The following is a 21,906-nucleotide window of genomic DNA, read 5'->3' on the forward strand; positions in this document are numbered from 1 at the left end:
TGACCTCCTGCAGCTGGGAGTGATCCCAGCCAGGGAGGCCTGGACAATAGGTTTCCTGCTTGGGGAGGTGCTAGCACCTCCCCAGACAGCCTTTAGTGTATTGGGGCAGGGTGGGCTGAAAGGAATGAGACATGCCTGGGGCACACAAGGTGTTCCTTGCATAGTCCAGTTCAAACCGGCGCTGGGGCACTCCAGCCCCAGCTCTGGCGCGAAACTGGACAAAGGGAAGTGGGTGTAACCACCCCCTCCCAGGTCCCACCCATAAGGCGTGACCTAGCAGGTATCCCAGCCCCCCAGATTAGTACAAGAGTGGGAGTTGGGCCTCAAGACTTTAGATTATCCTGAACCTGCAAAACTGAACAGAAACTCTGGACCTTCGACATTCGACGAAAGAAGAAGACTGAAGAATCTCCCTTGTAGCCAAGGAGTGGCTACCCTGTGCAAACAGGCACCATCAAGAGACTACCCTTTGCTTTGCCCACGTTCTACGAGGAACCGACTGCAGAGCCTGACCAGAGCCTTGACTTCCAGACTTCTCTGACCCTGATCCACATCTACAGCAGAGCTGAGATCCGTGGAGGCGACGAGCGACCGGCTACCTGGAAAAAGTGGCTAGTAACTTAAAGCGCAGCTTCTGAGGTACCCTCGAAGTTGTGCACCGGGGATTGAGAAGCCCCAACCCCAAGCACCATCTGCACCGAAGATCAGCCCCCCACACTCCACGAGTCCTGCGTGGGGCCCTTCAGCATTTTCCTGCTTGCCGCGTCTGTCCGGTTGCTTGCCCGCTGGCTAGTGGCCTTTGTGACGACGCACCCTGAAATCTTCTGCGCTGGTTTGGCTCCTCCAGACTGGCTCCCGCTTCTCTGCAAAGAAGAAGCACCCCAGACCTTCCTGGTCTGAACCAGAAGCAAGTCCTCCGTTCTTCGTGGGTTCCGCTTGCCAAGGCTTGGTGAGTCCTAGTCCAACTTCGACGCCGCCGACAGCAAGAGCCTTCGTGGGACAGCTCGCCTCCTGGTTCTGGTCGTCCTCGACGCTTCCTGGTCCTCCTGGCTGCAGCGACAAGCTTCACCTTCACCTGCAATCTTCACGACATCGCCTGGTTCCTTCCTGGTTCCACGTGGTCACTGGCTAGTGACCTTGACTCTGTCCCTTCTGCTTGCAGGTTTCCTCTCTTCTTGATCCCAGCTTTGGGATCCACCGGACACTCTTCACTGACTGCCTGTCAGCATCTTTCTTCAGGCATCCATAGGAGTCGACGACGAAAACGACGCATCTTCACCCCTATGCACCCGCAGCCTGTGGGCTAGGTAACTTGGGTACTCCGGTGCTCATCAGGATAGTGACTATCCTAGTGTCTAGTTTTCAAGTCTCAACTTCCTAGCTACTCCGGAAGTGTCCTAAATCTACCGTTTTCTAAACTGTACTATTGCTATTGACTTTTACGCATTACGCGTGAGTGTTTCCACTCTGCACACGAATCCCGTGGGCCTCCCACTTCCTAACTAACGCTAGTGTAGTGTAGCCCCAGCGATTCCCTAGGCCTAGGCCTATTCTATTTCTGTGACAGTGGTCCTTATACCACTTACTTAGTATATGGTTTGCGTGGCCCCTAGGGCCTAACTGTATTACTTACCTGTGTGACTTAATGTATGCTTAAATAAGACTGTGTTGTACTTACCTCTAATCTCATAAAGAGTGCTGAGGGTTTGACTAGAATAAATACACTTTATTTTATATATATATCTGTTGTGGTGTCCTTTCATTTGGTATTCAAGGGATTATATATGGTATCACAGCTGGCTTCACATGCCATTCAGAGTTTAGCCTAAGACTGCTCTTGTCCATGCTACCACTAGGATAGCTGGTCTAGAAGGTTGACTTTACAACCAATCACCATAAGGGTATTTGGACTGATATAAGGTGTACACTAGAACTAGTGACATCATACATCAGGCCAACTTCTCACATTGGTGAGCAGTGGTTGGGATCTGAGCTTGCTGTTGTAATACCATTGTAATCTTGAGATACTAAATTGAAAGATCACACAGATATTGTCTAAGTACATATAACATAGATTATAATACTTAAGTCCTACTGGACTTTGTAGTTGTAGGTTGAAGGGAGTAACACACCCTGACTACAACTACTAGAGAGGTTTAGTAGATACAACTAGTGTAGGTAGGTGCACACACCACACCCTCACTAGATCATGTCTCTGAGAGGAGATCAAGTAGATGCTCCCTCAGGAGGATCAGGTCTGCAAAAGACCCCCTCTAGATATGATACCTTAACATTCCAGGAGATGACACTTGTGTACCTCCAGAGGAATAAAACAGGGTGCAAACCCTACCCTCCTTCAGTTAAGACAACTCCTAGAGGAGTATGACATTATTAGGGCATCTCAGGCAGGTACCATAGGTACAGAGGAGGGTCTACCCACCACAGAGGAGTCAGAGGAGACTTCAGATGAAGAGGTAGACAGCCAGGGTCAAGTAGGAAGACTTAGCCAGGCTAACCTAAGCTTACATGGAAGTTTGCATGGGGTCCCCCCTTACAGACCCCCAAGTAGGCTTACACAGAGAAGCAGGAGGGACAGATCCCCTTCAAGGGAATCCATCCACTCCCATGTCTCTAACATCTCTAATGCTTCCTCTCACAGGGGAATGACTTCCCCTGAGAGAAAGGAGCATGAAGCCAGAATGAGGGAAGCTAATCTGAGGATTCAGAGGGAAGAACTTGCCCTTGCCAAAGTGAAGCTTGCTCTGGCTAGAGAACAAAAGTTGAGTGGGTCAGAACCCACTGGTGGCAGCAATATCCCTAAGGATAGAGACAGGCACTATGATAATAGAAACCTGAGCAAGATTGTCCCTCCCTACAAGTGTGGGGATGACATCCACAAATGGATAACTGCTTTGGAGAGAGCTTGCAAAGTACAGCAGGTACCCCAAAGTCAGTGGGCAGCTATCTTGTGGCTCTCCTTCTCTGAGAAAGGCAGAGACAAGCTCCTCACAGTTAGTGATGAGGATGCAGATAATTACACTGTCCTGAAGAGTGCTCTGATTGATGGGTTTGGCCTAACCACTGAACAATACAGGTTGTTGTTCAGGGATACCCAGAAGACACAGACTCAGGACTGGACTGACTTTGTAGATTGTGCCACTAAGGCTCTGGAAGGCTGGCTAATGGGAAGTAAGGTTAAGGACTATACAGGATTGTATAATTTGATCATGAGAGAGCAAATACTTAACAACTGTCAAAACCAGCTATTGCATCAACACCTGATTGATTCTGATCTGACTTCTCCCCAACAACTGGGAAAGAAGGCAGATAGATGGGTCAGGACTAGAGTTAAGCAGAAAAACCAGAACCAGGGCGGTGATCAGAAAAAGGCAGACCAGAAGGGTAATGAGCAGAAACAAAAAGACTAGAAGTCTTCACCAGGCCCCCAAAAGGCTCAGGGGGAGGGTGGTCCCAAAAAGGATAAAAAGAAAGATGGCCAAAAGAAACCATGGTGCAACTATTGTAAGTCCAACTCACATTGGTTTAGTGAGTGCACCAAAAAGGATAAGCCCCAAGCCACCATTGCCCCTAAGGCAACTGTACCCCCTAGTTCAGCTGTAAGTGTTGGTTCCCAGCAAAAGGGTGTAGTAGGGTTAACCCTGGGAACTGAGGAGGATTCTGGCCTAGTCAGAGTACCTACTCAGGCTGTTCTGATCTGTGATGGGGACTTAGCTTTGTCCTCTACTGTAGGCCTGTTGGAAACAGCCCACTCCCACTCCGCAGGGTGGTGGTGGACTCCTCGAACACACTGTGGTAGCTTGGCTCGAGTGGTCAGGAAACAGGCGCAGTGCTAAGCATACAATATACCCATACAAGAACCATGCGTGCATCCGTTCCAAAAACGACTCTACACCGTAAAAATTATGAAAATATTCTTTCTTTATCTTTTTCTCTTAGTTGCTGATTGGAAAAATAAATAGGTCAATCACAATATACAAGTTTCAATTAGTGCAGGTCAAATAAATATTGGCTGTTTGATGAAATAAATAGGGGTGATCATAAATAACAGGGCATAAATACAAGTGCAATATATACAGACAATTAAATACTTTGAGGCAATAAATACTGTACCAATAAATATTGTACACCAACAAGTCCTGTGGACCTATAAATATAGTGCAGCAATAAATAGGTAAAAACTCAATAAATACAGTATCCCCAATAAATAATTAAAAGTATACCGCAACCCTCATATAATCAGATGACACTTCAATTCTTAAGGGCTGATAGGGCCCAGGCACAGCTTGTAGGGTTGTGGAAGGCTTGAGGGGGGCTACTCCCTGGCTGGGACAAGGCTGAGGCCTAATCTGAGGTAGATCCAAGGGGGGTACACCAGTGCCCTGGCTTTCTCTCTCCACACAACCTCTCTAGGTTAGTCCCAGTTCACCCCAGGCACAGTCAGGTGGGTTTCAGCACCTCCCTAGCCCCTTAGAGCAGTCTCTCAGGTCTCCACAGGGCCTTAGGCGCCCTCTACTCCACTTACTGCCCTTTTTCTGATGTTCCGACGCCGCTGGAGTCGTGTCGACGCCGTGAGGCGGTTCCGGTTCGGTCTCGGCGGCCTCGGCACAATGTCAGTTCTTTGACGACGCCGGCAGGCGGTTCCGGTCCGATGTCGGTGGCCTCGGTTCGATCTCGACCTCCGATTCGACGGCGTCGGGCAGTCTCTTCACGATGTCGACTTCGGGCGGCTCCGGTCCGATGGCGCTCTCGGCTCCGATGACGCCGGCCTGGCCTCGATGTCGACTTCCGGCGACTCCGGGGTGCGATCCTCACCCCCGACCTCCGGTGCTCCTCCTCACAGGCTCCGGGCGACTCCGGAGTGCGATCCTCACTCCCGACCTCCGGTGCTCCTCTACCTCGGTCTCCGACGACTCCGGAGGGCGGACTTCACTCCTCCGATGACGCCGCTCGCTCGACCTCGGTTCACTTCCTCCTCGACCTCTGGTATTCCTCACGACCTCCGTCGGCGCCCTCTCACGACCTCAGGCGGCTCCGGGTACGACGTCTGCTACTTCAGTCAGCGCCGCTTCTCCACCTCGGGCTCCAGGTCTTCAGGCTACTCGACGCCGGACTCCAGGGAAACCAGTTCTCAGGTCAGGATCTTGCTGCTTTCTGCCTCTAAGGCCTGTTCCTGCTGTTCAGGTCCTTAGGATGACTTTTTCTGTCTTCTTCCCACACAGGGCTATAGGCTGGGATCCATCAGTAGGGACAAGTATCAAGGGTGGGTTTATGGACCCCACTCCAGGCACAAGTTTCCACCCCTGCTGCTTCACTCCTTCCTCCTTCACTGTTGTGCTCCTCTCTCTTCACCAGTCAGGTGCCAACTGCCAGCTCCAACTGCCAACTGCCTCTCTTATCCTCCCAACATTCTAAACGGTCTCCAACTGTCACAGAGTTCTGGAATCTCCTGGAATGTTCTGGAAGGTGCTGGTAGGTTCCAGTGGATGCTGGTGATGTCACAGGTGGCCACCATTTTGTGCTCCAGGCCCTCAGACAGAAGTTTCAGGGGTAGCTAAAATGGCTCCCTGAATCTGTAGCAACACGAAAAAGTCTGGTGGTTCCCAAAAAGGAAAAATTCAAACAGGGTTTGAGGCAAAAGTGGGACAAAATAAATAATGATGAGGAGGGACCACCCAAAGGGCTGACAGGTCTAACACGCGTCCCCCCCAGCTGAAAGTGGGGAGAGCTACCCAACCCCTTGGGAGTTCTCATCACTAAGGCGGAAATACCTTGAGAGACCGTCTGCATTGGCGTGGTCCACTCCAGGCCGATGTTCCACCTGAAAGTCCATCCCCTGTAGGGAAATAGACCACCTCAACAACTTGGGATTCTCCCCCTTCATTTGCATCAGCCAACGAAGGGGTCGGTGGTCGGTCTGAACTAGGAAGTGCGAGCCAAACAGGTATGGCCGCAACTTCTTCAGAGCCCATACCACTGCAAAGGCTTCACGCTCTATTGCACTCCACTTCTGTTCCCTGGGAAGTAGTCTCCGGGATAGGAAGACCACGGGTTGATCCAGACCCTCTTCGTTGAGTTGCGATAACACTGCCCCAATGCCATGTTCTGATGCATCTGTCTGGACAATGAACTTCTTGGAAAAGTCTGGGGCCCTTAAGACCGGGGCCTCGCACATGGCTTTCTTCAATCTCTCAAAGGCTTGCTGACAAGCCTCCGTCCAGACTACCCGTCGAGGTTGTTTCTTGGACGTGAGCTCCGTGAGAGGGGCTACGATGGTACCGTACCCCTTCACGAAGCGGCGATAGTATCCCGTGAGGCCCAAAAATGCTCGGACCTCAGTCTGTGTCTTGGGGGGTTCCCAGGCCATGATGGCCTCGATCTTCGCCTGGAGGGGTTGCACCGTTCCCCTACCTCCAAGTGTCCAAGGTACACTACCGACCCCTGCCCGATCTGGCACTTGCTGGCCTTGATCGTCAATCCAGCTTGTCTCAGGGCCTGGAGAACAGCTTGCAGGTGACGCAAGTGATCCTCCCAGCTGTTACTGAAGACGGCTATGTCATCCAGATAAGCAGCAGAGAAACTCTCCATTCCGGTGAGGATCTGGTTTACCAGGCGCTGAAACGTGGCAGGTGCGTTCTTGAGCCCAAAGGGCATCACACAGAACTGGTAGTGGCCATTGGGCGTGGAGAAGGCTGACCTTTCCCTTGCTCCATCAGTCAAAGAGATCTGCCAGTACCCAGAGGTAAGGTCAAAGGTACTTAGATATTGGGCAGCTCCCAGCCGGTCAATCAATTCATCCGCCCTAGGGATCGGATGAGCATCAGTTTTTGTCACTGAATTCAGTCCCCGGTAGTCCACACAGAACCTCAGTTCTGGTTGGGCACCCGGTGGTGCAGCTTTTGGTACTAACACCACCGGACTGGACCAGGGGCTGCTAGAAGGTTCAATCACTCCTAGCTCCAGCATCTTAGTGACCTCACTATGAATGCTGGCCTTCACCTTGTCTGACATCCGGTAGATCTTGGACTTCACAGGTGGGCTGTCTCCTGTGTCCACGTCATGGACGCACAGGTGAGTCCTACCCGGGACAAGGGAGAACAACGCAGAGTACTGCCCCAGGGCCTGGCGACAGTCCTCCTGCTGTTCAGGAGTTAGAGATGGGGAGAGAATCACTCCCTCCACCGACCCATCCTTCTCTTGAGACGCAAACAGGTCAGGGAGAGGCTCGCTTTCCACGTCCTCTCCTCCGTCAGTCACCATCATCAAGATGACTTCGGGCCTCTCGTGGTGGGGTTTGAGGCGGTTGGCATGCAGCACCCGCAGGGGCTGACGAGGGGTCTTCAGGTCCACCAAGTAGGTAGCCTTACCCTTCTTCTCCAACACCTCAAAGGGTCCTGACCAGCGATCCTGGAGGGCACTAAGCTCTCCTGGTTCGATCACCCACACCTTCTGGCCAGGCTCCAACTCCACCGGGTGAGCGTTGTGGTCATACCACGCCTTCATTACTGCTTGGCTGGCTTCCAAGTTGTCAGAAGCTTGCTTCCACAACTTAGCCATTTGGCTCCGGAAGGCCAGCATGTAGCTCACCACATCCTGGGGGAGCTTTCTGGGAGTTCTTTCCCATCCGTCTCTCACCAGGTTAAGAGGTCCACGTACAGGGTGCCCATACAGAAGCTCGAAGGGGCTGAAGCCCACTCCCTTCTGTGGCACTTCCCTGTAGGAAAAAAGTAAACAGGGTAGGAGGACGTCCCATTTCCTCCGCAGGCTTTCAGGCAGACTTCTGATCATGCCTTTTAAGGTTTTGTTAAACCTTTCCACTAGACCATTGGTCTGGGGGTGGTAAGGAGTTGTGAACCGGTAGGTCACTCCACACTCCTTCCACATTGCCCGCATATATGCTGACATGAAGTTGGTCCCCCTGTCGGACACAACTTCCTTGGGAAAACCCACTCGGGTAAAGATTCCCATCAGGGCCCTAGCCACAACAGGTGCTGTTATGGTCCTCAGAGGTATTGCCTCTGGGTACCGTGTGGCATGATCCACCAGAACCAGGATAAACCTGTGACCAGCTGTAGTTGGTGGATCTAATGGACCCACAATGTCGATGCCCACCCTTTCAAAGGGGGTGCTAACGACAGGGAGTGGTTCCAGGGGAGCTTTCAGCTTCACCCCTGTTTTCCCACTGGCTTGGCAAGACACACATGTCCGGCAGTAGGTATCGGACGACACTTTCATCTGAGGCCAATAAAAGTGTGGGACAAGACGGGCGAAGGTCTTGTCTTGCCCCAGGTGTCCTGCCAATGGTATCTCGTGAGCCAACTCCAGAAGGAAGGCTCGATAACGTTGAGGAACTACCAAGGCTCGTGACGATCCGTGTAGGGGTGCCTTGGGTTCACTGTAGAGGAGGCCATCCTCCCAGTAAACACTGTAGTTCCCTTCAACGTTCCCTGCTGCCTGGGCTTCGGCCTGCCGCCTCAGCCCCTCAAGGGTAGGGCACTCCCTCTGGCCCTGGCAGAATTCCTCCCTGGACGGGCCTCCCTCCACGTGCCACTCGGCCGGGATGGGTAAGTCCTCCAGGTTGGTAACGTCCCCCTCCGCAGACTCCTGGTCCACCACCTCCGGTGGCCTATCCGTCCTACGGGGTGGAGACGCCGAGGCAGGCTCCTCCTGTCCTCGGTTCTTCCCTTGACTGGCAGCTGGCTGGGCCTTTGTTCCAGGCTCCAGCCGGAATGAACTCCCTCTTCGGGTAGTCTCGGACCTTGTGCTAACACAGGCCCAGTCAGGTGTACCCAGCATCTCGGTGTGAGTCCGGTATTCCACCTCCTTCCAAGCGTTGTGCTCCATGTCATTGCCCAGCAGACAATCGACTGGCACGGCAGGGCTTACGGCAACTCGAAGTGAACCTGCAACCCCCCCCCATTCAAAGGGAACCTCGGCCACTGGATAGTGACCTGTTCTGCCGTCAGCCATCGCGGCTGGGTGGAGTACATCGGGAATTACCTGCTCTGGAGACACCAGCTGGCTACGCACCATAGTCATACTGGCTCCTGTGTCTCTCAGAGCCTCCCCTCTTTGGCCGTTGATGGTGATCCACTGCCCATACTTTGCGGTATTTGCGGGCACCTGGATCTTGGGAACCATCTCCCGTTCTCCCAGGGACACTAAAGTGACACCCGCCCACTCCCTTCCCTTAGTTAAGGGCATCTCCTCCCCGAGCACTACACTAGCTACTCCGGGGGTCTTTCCTCCAGTGGGAGGGGGTGATCGTTTCTGACACTTCGGATCTCCTTTATAGTGTCCAACGCCACCGCACTCATAGCAATGGACAACCCTTGGCTGCTGACTCTGGCCAGGATTAGGGTTTCTGGGTGGGTTAGCCTTAGAGGTGAATCCTGTTCCCTTCCCTTGGAAGTTATTTTGGGGGCCTTTGGAGAACTCCTTTTTCTTTTCCCCTCCTTCTTTCTTCTGGGGGGCGCCCTGTCCGGCCTTTTGAGTATCCCCTCCAGTCCCCCTTGTGGACACCCGGGTACTAGCCCAAATGTCCGCCTCCTCAGCAAGCTTCCGGGGGCTGGTCAGCTTGCTATCCACCAGGTGTTGCCGCAGTTCAGGGAAACATTTCTCGAGTAGGTGTTCCTTCAGTACTAGGTCAAACAGCTCCTCGTAGTTCCTTACTTCACTGCCCTGAATCCAACCTTCCAGTGCCTTCTTTGCATAGTCCAGGAAGTCCACCCAATTCTGTGTGCCCAGCTTGTGACTACCCCTGAACTTCTGTCTGTACTTTTCAGGTGTTAGTCCAAACTTTCTGATGAGCGCCAGTTTCATGGTGGGGTAGTGGGTCTGCTCATCCTCTTCGAGGGCCAATAAAGCATCCCTACCAGCTGGAGGCATGTACCTATACAATCCTCCTCCCCAATACTTCACTGGAACCCCATGGGCCCTCAACGAGACCTCATAGGCTGCTAGCCACTTGGCGATGTCGTCACCCGCCCCATAGCTAGCTACTATGTCCTTTGGCAGGTAGGGTTTGGATTCCCTGGTGATTTCTTGGTTTTGGCTGCCACCATTAGGAACAGTTGGTGCCCCAATTCTTAGGATCTGAAGCTCTATCTCTTTCAGTCTTATCTCATGAGCCATCCTCTCTTTCTCCGTCTCATGAGCCAACCTCTGTTCCTCCTTCTCCTTCTCCAGCTTTGCTAAATCCCATGTGAGCTGTCTTTTCTCTCTCCGATCTGCTAACTCCACGCTGGATAAGCCCCCGCTAGAGACAGTGCTGCCCTTCCTAGAAAGTGTCCTGGGCCCTGCTGACAGGTTCCCCACCTCAGGTTGGTACATCTCAGCCCCCTCGGGGTTAGGCTCTCCATCCCTGTCTTCCTCCTCAGCCTTGCTTTCTCGGCGTGCCTCCCCCCAAGCCCTTAAGCTGGTTTGGAGTGCACCCTTCTTTGCTCCTGGGGGACAGTACACCCCCTCCCGCTGGCAAAACTCCCTGAGTTGGGCCACAGTGTACGTTTCTAAATCTTCCAGTACAAACTCCATCTTGCCCACTCAGGTTAGAGGACAGGTTTTGTGCAGTAACAATGCAGGGGGGTACCTTTAGTAATACCTCCTCCCACCACCAGAGTAAATTTGAAAAAAACAAAAACCCACAATTTGGAAGGCCGCTGTGAGAAAACTCCCGGTGTAGGCCTATGGACTACCCACAGTTATTGTTGAGTATATGTAGGCACAGCTCTATCCCACCACTGAACACCAATTTATGTTGGAAACAGCCCACTCCCACTCCGCAGGGTGGTGGTGGACTCCTCGAACACACTGTGGTAGCTTGGCTCGAGTGGTCAGGAAACAGGCGCAGTGCTAAGCATACAATATACCCATACAAGAACCATGCGTGCATCCGTTCCAAAAACGACTCTACACCGTAAAAATTATGAAAATATTCTTTCTTTATCTTTTTCTCTTAGTTGCTGATTGGAAAAATAAATAGGTCAATCACAATATACAAGTTTCAATTAGTGCAGGTCAAATAAATATTGGCTGTTTGATGAAATAAATAGGGGTGATCATAAATAACAGGGCATAAATACAAGTGCAATATATACAGACAATTAAATACTTTGAGGCAATAAATACTGTACCAATAAATATTGTACACCAACAAGTCCTGTGGACCTATAAATATAGTGCAGCAATAAATAGGTAAAAACTCAATAAATACAGTATCCCCAATAAATAATTAAAAGTATACCGCAACCCTCATATAATCAGATGACACTTCAATTCTTAAGGGCTGATAGGGCCCAGGCACAGCTTGTAGGGTTGTGGAAGGCTTGAGGGGGGCTACTCCCTGGCTGGGACAAGGCTGAGGCCTAATCTGAGGTAGATCCAAGGGGGGTACACCAGTGCCCTGGCTTTCTCTCTCCACACAACCTCTCTAGGTTAGTCCCAGTTCACCCCAGGCACAGTCAGGTGGGTTTCAGCACCTCCCTAGCCCCTTAGAGCAGTCTCTCAGGTCTCCACAGGGCCTTAGGCGCCCTCTACTCCACTTACTGCCCTTTTTCTGATGTTCCGACGCCGCTGGAGTCGTGTCGACGCCGTGAGGCGGTTCCGGTTCGGTCTCGGCGGCCTCGGCACAATGTCAGTTCTTTGACGACGCCGGCAGGCGGTTCCGGTCCGATGTCGGTGGCCTCGGTTCGATCTCGACCTCCGATTCGACGGCGTCGGGCAGTCTCTTCACGATGTCGACTTCGGGCGGCTCTGGTCCGATGGCGCTCTCGGCTCCGATGACGCCGGCCTGGCCTCGATGTCGACTTCCGGCGACTCCGGGGTGCGATCCTCACCCCCGACCTCCGGTGCTCCTCCTCACAGGCTCCGGGCGACTCCGGAGTGCGATCCTCACTCCCGACCTCCGGTGCTCCTCTACCTCGGTCTCCGACGACTCCGGAGGGCGGACTTCACTCCTCCGATGACGCCGCTCGCTCGACCTCGGTTCACTTCCTCCTCGACCTCTGGTATTCCTCACGACCTCCGTCGGCGCCCTCTCACGACCTCAGGCGGCTCCGGGTACGACGTCTGCTACTTCAGTCAGCGCCGCTTCTCCACCTCGGGCTCCAGGTCTTCAGGCTACTCGACGCCGGACTCCAGGGAAACCAGTTCTCAGGTCAGGATCTTGCTGCTTTCTGCCTCTAAGGCCTGTTCCTGCTGTTCAGGTCCTTAGGATGACTTTTTCTGTCTTCTTCCCACACAGGGCTATAGGCTGGGATCCATCAGTAGGGACAAGTATCAAGGGTGGGTTTATGGACCCCACTCCAGGCACAAGTTTCCACCCCTGCTGCTTCACTCCTTCCTCCTTCACTGTTGTGCTCCTCTCTCTTCACCAGTCAGGTGCCAACTGCCAGCTCCAACTGCCAACTGCCTCTCTTATCCTCCCAACATTCTAAACGGTCTCCAACTGTCACAGAGTTCTGGAATCTCCTGGAATGTTCTGGAAGGTGCTGGTAGGTTCCAGTGGATGCTGGTGATGTCACAGGTGGCCACCATTTTGTGCTCCAGGCCCTCAGACAGAAGTTTCAGGGGTAGCTAAAATGGCTCCCTGAATCTGTAGCAACACGAAAAAGTCTGGTGGTTCCCAAAAAGGAAAAATTCAAACAGGGTTTGAGGCAAAAGTGGGACAAAATAAATAATGATGAGGAGGGACCACCCAAAGGGCTGACAGGTCTAACAAGGCCCCAGTAACCTGGGCAAGTACAGACAGACACCTTTTATCAACCAAAGAATGGCTCAGGCCTACAGGGACACTGGAGCTAGTGTCACAATGGTGACACCTGCTTTTGTGGACCCTGGACAGATCATACTAGGTGAGAATTACCTAGTGACCAACGCTAGCAATGCCACTACCTCCCATAGTGTGGCTATTGTTAACTTCTCCTGGGGAGGGGTAACTGGCCTCAAGAAAGTTGTTGTTAGTTCAGACCTTCCTGTAGAGTGTTTACTGGGCAATGATCTTGAAACTTCAGTTTGGTCTGAAGTGGAGTATAGGACCCATGCAGAAATGCTGGGGATAGATGCACATGTCCTTGCTGTGACCAGGTCACAGGCCAAAAAGTGCACCACTGAACAAGTGCTGGATCCTGAAACTATGGACCAGTCACAACCCAAGAGAAAGAGCAGTAGGGTTAAGGCTGTGCCTTCCCCCCTGCCTCAGGTGGTGGATCAGCCCTCCCAGGAGGATGATTCTGAGAGCCCTGAAGGAACTGTCCTAGAAGAACTTGAACCTGATCAGGTTGAGTTTCTTGGGACAGGGGGACCTTCAAGGGCAGATCTGAGGCAGGCTCAATTAGACTGCCCCTCTCTTGAACCCCTCAGACAGCTGGCTGCTGCTGAGGCTGCAGGGAATGCTCAAGGTACCCATAGAGTGTATTGGGATGAAGGGCTACTGTATTCAGAGGCTAGAGACCCCAAGCCTGGTGCATCCAGGAGGTTGGTCATACCACTGAAGTTCAGAGGCTTCCTTCTAACCTTGGCCCATGATATTCCCCTTGCAGGACATTTAGGCCAGAACAAGACTTGGGACAGGCTTGTCCCTCACTTTCACTGGCCCCATATGTCAGAAGATACTAAGGAGTTTTGTCGCTCCTGTGTCACCTGCCAAGCCAGTGGCAAATCAGGTGGCACCACAAAGGCCCCCCTCATACCACTACCTGTGGTGGGGGTCCCCTTTGAAAGAGTGGGCATAGATATTGTAGGACCAATGGACCCACAAACAGCACCTGGGCACAGATTCATACTGGTGATAGTGGACCATGCCACCAGGTACCCAGAAGCAATTCCCCTGAGGACCACAACAGCTCCTGTTGTGGCAAGGGCCCTGCTTGGAGTATTCTCCAGAGTGGGCTTTCCAAAGGAGGTCATTTCTGACAGAGGTACCAACTTCATGTCAGGATACTTGACTGCAATGTGGAAGGAGTGTGGTGTTAACTATAAGTTCACCACACCCTATCACCCACAGTGCAATGGGCTTGTTGAGAGATTCAACAAGACCCTTAAGGGAATGATAAAACGATTACCAGATAAGCTTAGGCGAAGATGGGACATCCTTTTACCCTGCCTTCTGTTTGCTTACAGAGAGGTCCCACAAAAGGGGGTTGGCTACAGCCCTTTTGAGCTTTTGTTTGGGCATCCTGTAAGAGGACCCCTGTGTTTGGTGAAGGAAGGATGGGAGAGACCTCTCAGACAACCCAAACTAGACATAGTGGATTATGTACTTGGTCTCCGCTCCAGGATGGCAGAGTATATGAAGAAGGCTTCTAAAAACCTTGAGGCAAGCCAAGAACTCCAAAAAGCTTGGCATGACCAAAAGGCTGTACTGACTGTTTACCAGCCAGGACAGAAAGTGTGGGTGTTGGAGCCAGTGGCCCCAGCAGCACTCCAAGACAAATGGTCTGGACCCCACACTATTGTTGAGAAAAAGGGAGAAGTCACCTACTTGGTGGACCTTGGGACTCCCAGATGCCCCCACAGGGTGCTTCATGTCAACAGATTGAAGGCATATGTTGACAGGGCAGACATGGGGCTACTCATGGCTACAGATGAGGGGCAGGAGGAAGAGAGTGACCCTCTCCCAGACCTGTTGACTCAGAACCCTGATGATGGCTCAGTTGATGGTGTGGTCTTTTCTGACAGCCTCACTGTCCATCAGCAACAGGACTGCAGACAGGTTCTGCAATCCTACAGACATATGTTCTCTCTGACCCCAAGTCAGACAAACTGGTGCACCCATGAGGTGGACACTGGTGACAGTCTGCCTGTGAAGAGTAAAATCTACAGGCAACCTGACCATGTCAGGGACTGCATAAAAGTTGAGGTACAAAAGATGTTGGAACTGGGAGTCATTGAACCTTCAGAGAGCCCTTGGGCTAGTCCTGTAGTTCTTGTGCCAAAACCTCACACCCAAGATGGTAAGAGAGAGATGAGGTTTTGCATGGATTACAGAGGTCTCAATGCTGTCACTAGGACAGATGCCCACCCAATACCTAGGGCAGATGAGCTCATTGACAGACTGGCAGCTGCTAAGTTTTTGAGCACATTTGACCTAACAGCAGGCTACTGGCAAATCAGACTAGCTGAGAGTGCAAAGGCCAAAACTGCTTTCTCGACCCCAGGAGGACATAATCAATTTGTGGTAATGCCCTTTGGTTTGAAGAATGCACCTGCCACTTTCCAAAGGTTGGTGAATCAAGTCCTTACTGGGTTGGATGATTATTGTGCAGCTTATCTTGATGATATTGCTGTCTTTAGCTCCACCTGGGAGGATCACCTGGTCCACCTGAGGAATGTTTTAGAGGCCCTGCAAAAGGCAGGCCTCACTATCAAGGCCACTAAGTGCCAGATAGGGCAGAGCAAGGTTGTATACCTGGGCCACCTAGTTGGTGGGGGTCAGGTTCAACCACTGGAGAGCAAGATCCAGACCATAAAGGACTGGGCTCCTCCAACTACCCAGACTCAGGTCAGAGCTTTCTTGGGCCTGACTGGGTACTACAGAAAGTTTGTTAAGAATTATGGGTCTATAGTGACACCACTTAATGACTTGACCTCCAAGAAGATGCCAAAGAAAGTTCAGTGGACAGTAAGCTGTCAAAAAGCATTTGATGACCTGAAGCAGGCCATGTGCAGTGCACCTATTCTGAAAAGTCCAGACTACTCCAAAGAGTTCATTGTCCAGACAGATGCTTCTGAGTTAGGTGTGGGAGCTGTTCTTTCACAACTGAATGTAGATGGTCAAGACCAGCCCATTGCTTTAATAAGTAGAAGGCTGACCCCTAGAGAGAAACGTTGGTCAGCTATTGAGAGGGAGGCCTTTGCTGTGGTTTGGGCCCTGAAGAAGCTGAGGCCATACTTGTTTGGCACTCACTTCAAGATTCAGACAGACCATAAGCCCCTCTTGTGGCTAAATCAGATAAAGGTGAAAATCCCAAACTTCTTAGGTGGTCTATTTCCCTACAGGGGATGGACTTCACAGTGGAACATAGACCTGGGACTGACCATGCCAATGCAGATGGACTCTCCAGATATTTCCACTTAGAACATGAAGACTCAACAGGTCAAGGTTAGTTTAATGTCCCTAAGTTTGGGGGGGTTGTGTAGGAGAGTAGGGTCTGCTTTCTATGTTCACCCCCACTTTTTGCTTTTGCTTTACTGGTTTTCGACTTAGATGTGGCTGTGGGCCTGCTAATCAGACCCACAGCCCTGCTGTTCTCTCTCTAAATTATACTATGTACTTTAGGTGCATAACCCATTTGGATAGGATCACCTTATTGGCCCCTGTACAGTGTACCCTAGGTACCCAGGGCATAGGTGTACCCTAGGCCTACCAGGGGCTGCAGCATGTATTATGCCACCCCTGGCCTGGCCTTCCATTTTGACACAACTGGCTGATCACTCAAGGTCGTGTAATCACCCCTTGCTTAGGTGTAGTATTCCTATACCTAACTTACATATAGACACATGTGTACCTATCAGTCACTCCTATGGCAGGCCTTGACAATCCTGGAGGCAGAGTGCTTGGTAACATGTGAGATGGTGCTCTAGCATGAGCTGAGCCTGTCTGCAGCTTTCGGAACCTTGTCCTTATAGCTGTTCTATGATATAGCCTACCATATACTCTTAAAGTGCCTTATAATCTTAGACGGTTATGGTAACTATGGTTTGGCTTTATCGAAACATGTCGTGTAAGGTGTCTAACACTCGGGAATAATACCCCCATGCCATTTCTGGACATGAGAATATTATTCCCCCCTTCTAGAGGGAAAGACATGTTAAAATCATACTTCAACTGTTAGCCTCTGACCAAAGCCTCAGCATCACAAAATGGATGCTGCTGCCACGACACAAGTCTGACCTCCTGCAGCTGGGAGTGATCCCAGCCAGGGAGGCCTGGACAATAGGTTTCCTGCTTGGGGAGGTGCTAGCACCTCCCCAGACAGCCTTTAGTGTATTGGGGCAGGGTGGGCTGAAAGGAATGAGACATGCCTGGGGCACACAAGGTGTTCCTTGCATAGTCCAGTTCAAACCGGCGCTGGGGCACTCCAGCCCCAGCTCTGGCGCGAAACTGGACAAAGGGAAGTGGGTGTAACCACCCCCTCCCAGGTCCCACCCATAAGGCGTGACCTAGCAGGTATCCCAGCCCCCCAGATTAGTATAAGAGTGGGAGTTGGGCCTCAAGACTTTAGATTATCCTGAACCTGCAAAACTGAACAGAAACTCTGGACCTTCGACATTCGATGAAAGAAGAAGACTGAAGAATCTCCCTTGTAGCCAAGGAGTGGCTACCCTGTGCAAACAGGCACCATCAAGAGACTACCCTTTGCTTTGCCCACGTTCTACGAGGAACCGACTGCAGAGCCTGACCAGAGCCTTGACTTCCAGACTTCTCCGACCCTGATCCACATCTACAGCAGAGCTGAGATCCGTGGAGGCGACGAGCGACGTGGGACCGGCTACCTGGAAAAAGTGACTAGTAACTTAAAGCGCAGCTTCTGAGGTACCCTCGAAGTTGTGCACCGGGGATTGAGAAGCCCCAACCCCAAGCACCATCTGCACCGAAGATCAGCCCCCCACACTCCACGAGTCCTGCGTGGGGCCCTTCAACATTTTCCTGCTTGCCGCGTCTGTCCGGTTGCTTGCCCGCTGGCTAGTGGCCTTTGTGACGACGCACCCTGAAATCTTCTGCGCTGGTTTGGCTCCTCCAGACTGGCTCCCGCTTCTCTGCAAAGAAGAAGCACCCCAGACCTTCCTGGTCTGAACCAGAAGCAAGTCCTCCGTTCTTCGTGGGTTCCGCTTGCCAAGGCTTGGTGAGTCCTAGTCCAACTTCGACGCCGCCGACAGCAAGAGCCTTCGTGGGACAGCTCGCCTCCTGGTCCTGGTCGTCCTCGACGCTTCCTGGTCCTCCTGGCTGCAGCGACAAGCTTCACCTTCACCTGCAATCTTCACGACATCACCTGGTTCCTTCCTGGTTCCACGTGGTCACTGGCTAGTGACCTTGACTCTGTCCCTTCTGCTTGCAGGTTTCCTCTCTTCTTGATCCCAGCTTTGGGATCCACCGGACACTCTTCACTGACTGCCTGTCAGCATCTTTCTTCAGGCATCCATAGGAGTCGACGACGAAAACGACGCATCTTCACCCCTATGCACCCGCAGCCTGTGGGCTAGGTAACTTGGGTACTCCGGTGCTCATCAGGATAGTGACTATCCTAGTGTCTAGTTTTCAAGTCTCAACTTCCTAGCTACTCCGGAAGTGTCCTAAATCTACCGTTTTCTAAACTGTACTATTGCTATTGACTTTTACGCGTGAGTGTTTCCACTCTGCACACGAATCCCGTGGGCCTCCCACTTCCTAACTAACGCTAGTGTAGTGTAGCCCCAGCGATTCCCTAGGCCTAGGCCTATTCTATTTCTGTGACAGTGGTCCTTATACCACTTACTTAGTATATGGTTTGCGTGGCCCCTAGGGCCTAACTGTATTACTTACCTGTGTGACTTAATGTATGCTTAAATAAGACTGTGTTGTACTTACCTCTAATCTCATAAAGAGTGCTGAGGGTTTGACTAGAATAAATACACTTTATTTTATATATATATCTGTTGTGGTGTCCTTTCATTTGGTATTCAAGGGATTATATATGGTATCACAGCTGGCTTCACATGCCATTCAGAGTTTAGCCTAAGACTGCTCTTGTCCATGCTACCACTAGGATAGCTGGTCTATAAGGTTGACTTTACAACCAATCACCATAAGGGTATTTGGACTGATATAAGGTGTACACTAGAACTAGTGACATCATACATCAGGCCAACTTCTCACACTCTCGCTCCACGGAAAGGCACTTTGCGGTATTGCAAAGTCCCAAGGGACTTTGCAGTCTCCGTGTCTTTTTTTATAACCTGCAGCGCATCATCCACGTGCTTCCCAAAAAGCATCTCCCCATCGAACGGCAGATCCAGGATTTTATTCTAGACTTGCAGGTGAAACCAGGTGGCCCGAAGCCAGCCTTGCCGTCTAAGGACTGCCGCTCCTGCCAGAGAGCTGAAAGCTGTAGTAGCAATGTCCATTGCGCAATCAATAATTTCCAAAGAGGAACGTTCTCCCTCCTCCAGGATTTTCTTGGCGTCAGCCTTAGAGTCTACTGATAGTTGGTCTAAATACGGGGATAGGTCGCACCACATCTGGCGATCATATCGTCCAAGAATCGCCAAGGCATTACCAGCCCTGACCAGGAGGCTGGACATAGAAGAGAACCTCTTCCCCACATTATCTAGTCGTGTACCCTCCTTATCCGGTGGTGTGGTGAGGGGCGCCGACGGATTATTAGACTTTCTTTGGGCCGCTTGAGAAAACACAGAATCCGGTTTCGGCTGGCTGACCAGACAAGCGGGGCTGTCCTCTGGAGCTTTGCACTTTTTCTCCAGTCAAGGAAGAACAGGCATGACAGTTGCTGGAGACTTCATAACTTTTATCCCCTCATCCCAGACATGGCCCACAATTGGGATAGAACAGACAGACTTTTTATAAGGTTCTTTGAAATCAAAGAAAACATTCCGATTGCACTGATGGAATGGGAAGATCAAAACGTTTGGAAGCTCTTTCCATTAAATTGTGAAAACCTCCAATATCTGCCGGAGGAGAGTCCGCCGGATCCAGAGATGGAGAAGCGGGATCCGGAATAATGTACTCGTCCCATTCCCTATCTGGATCCGGGACTGAGACTGTGCACTGGTCATCATCTGATGAGTCATCTTGAATTGGGACCACATTTTGTGGAGGTTCCGGAGGCTCGGAACCGGAGCTTGGGGAAGTGGAGGAACCACTGGACCAGGAGATCGAGGGGGAGGTTGAGACACTTGAACTGACTGTTGGCCGGAAGATTGAGTTGGAAATCTCTTTCTGTAATCCAACAGCATGAGTTGGAAATCAGCAATGAGTGAAGACGGCATGGCCACTGTGCCATGTTGCGACTGATCCTGACACCTAGATTGTGGCAGATATTGCTGTTGCTCCATATAATAGTCCTCAGAATCGAAGTCCTGATATTTTACATGTAACTGGGATGGGCTATATGCATCCCCGCAAGGACCGTCATACTCCTCTGAAAATTCCTCCTCCAAAAGGAGCGCTGGAGGCAGTGGTGTCACTCTCCGAGGAGATGTCATTTCCGGGGTAATCCGGCGTCTTCTTATCGCAACTGCCACTTTTTGTATCGTCGTCGACTAGGTCGTTGACGGAGTCATCGCCGACGAAGATTGAACCGTCGCTGAGACCGTCGTCAGTACCATGCTGGAAGCCAAAGACGTCGCCACCAACATCAACGTCATCCTCGTCGACGGAGAGGTAGTCATCATAAGCGTCGACGACATAGTAACAGGTACCTCAGGTTGCAGTGTCGACGAAGGCAATGGAGACGAAGTTCTAGTCGACGAGCCCGTCGAGGGAGCCAAAGTCGATGCTCTCGTCGACGGACCTGATGATGTTGTCGTCGACGGATGGATTTTCCTGTCAGTTTTCCCTTCAGGTGGGACGGAAGCTGGTTTTTTTAACAGTTTTGGTTTGTCAGAGGGTGGAGGAGAAACCAAAGCCACAGGCTCATTTTCTTAACAGATTGTACCTCAGAAACCAGTCCTTCCCTCTCCTTTACACCTCGGTGAGGAGATTGGATGGGATTACGCCTGTCAGACCTTTCTGAGGTCTTTTTTAAAGCCTTGGCAGGGGGTCAGTAGAAGTTGAAGGAGAAGACCTACCCCGTTTTTGAGATCTCCACAAAGATGTTGCAGAGGAGGCATCATCACTGTCACTTGAAACAGGGTCTTTCCGTGACTTTAACTTTTGCAGCCAGGTGAGTAGACGTCCCTCACGGTCTCTTAAGGTCTTTGAAGAGAAGGTTTGACCGATCTTGCAGTCAGTAGCCTTGTGGTCAGGGTACAAACAATAAATACAGTCTTTATGTTTGTCCTCCACATAAAGCCTCTTTTTCGAACAGGTGGCACAGGCTTTGAATAAAGCTTTCTTCTCCTGGTCGGACATCCTGAAGAATGGAAGTTGAAAAGTAACAGTTGAAACACAGAAGTTGAAGAGAAATCTGAGCAGAGCTCAGTGGAGACTCCCTTGCACAATGTGCGGTAGAAAATCTGAGGCTCTAAGGCCCTCTCAGGAGGGTTCTATGGGGTGAGGCTGATCTGATTGGCTGTTGCATTATTTTGGTCTCTTTTACAAAAAGAGGTGGATAAGCTATAAAATGAGATGAGGCCTAGGCCTTTTCTTCTCTTTTGTGCCTACTGCTATGGTATTTTTTATTTTACCGAGGCTTCCATTCCGATGACGGGGAATGATACAAGCTATGGGAATCTATGAAAGTTCCAATACTGGAGTAAGTGCAAAAATGCATGGCATGAAGTGCCACTGCTACATGTACAGGACACACAAACCACCCTACTCCTAATAGTGTACATTAAATCTATTTTGCTGTTCATAACAGCCAACACGGTGGTACTCATAGAAAAACACCAAGACTTTGTGCTTCATTTATTTATTTATTTTACAAAAATGTGGACATTGGCAAGAGATCGAATATGGCTAAAACGCATGACCTGATAATCATGCCCGCGATATAGGTTAGTGTTATGGTCTGAAGGCCCTAGTCACATGGAGGACTGTGAATTCTGAGAGCTGGAGAGTGGTTATGATGTCTTATCACCATCAAGTCAGCCCTCGGGGGTTGGAGGCCTAGCCTGCCAACTATGCTCGGAGTATAGTTTAGGGTGATATGATTTCATAAAAATGCTGGGTGCTTAGCGTAGTACATTGGTATGATCTAAGAAATGCACTTGGTCACTCATGTGGCCCTA

The 21,906-nt window shown here is 51.1% G+C and overlaps 1 protein-coding gene across 7 annotated transcripts in view; it reads right to left on the minus strand.

The window, feature by feature from the left end:
- The window catches only part of TTLL4 (tubulin tyrosine ligase like 4), a 525,559-nt gene that overhangs the window by 274,511 nt on the left and 229,142 nt on the right, over nt 1-21,906 (minus strand). The window lies entirely within an intron of this gene.

The sequence above is a fragment of the Triturus cristatus genome, chromosome 3_2 (assembly GCF_964204655.1).
Source record: "Triturus cristatus chromosome 3_2, aTriCri1.1, whole genome shotgun sequence".
Taxonomy (NCBI): Eukaryota; Metazoa; Chordata; class Amphibia; order Caudata; family Salamandridae; genus Triturus; species Triturus cristatus.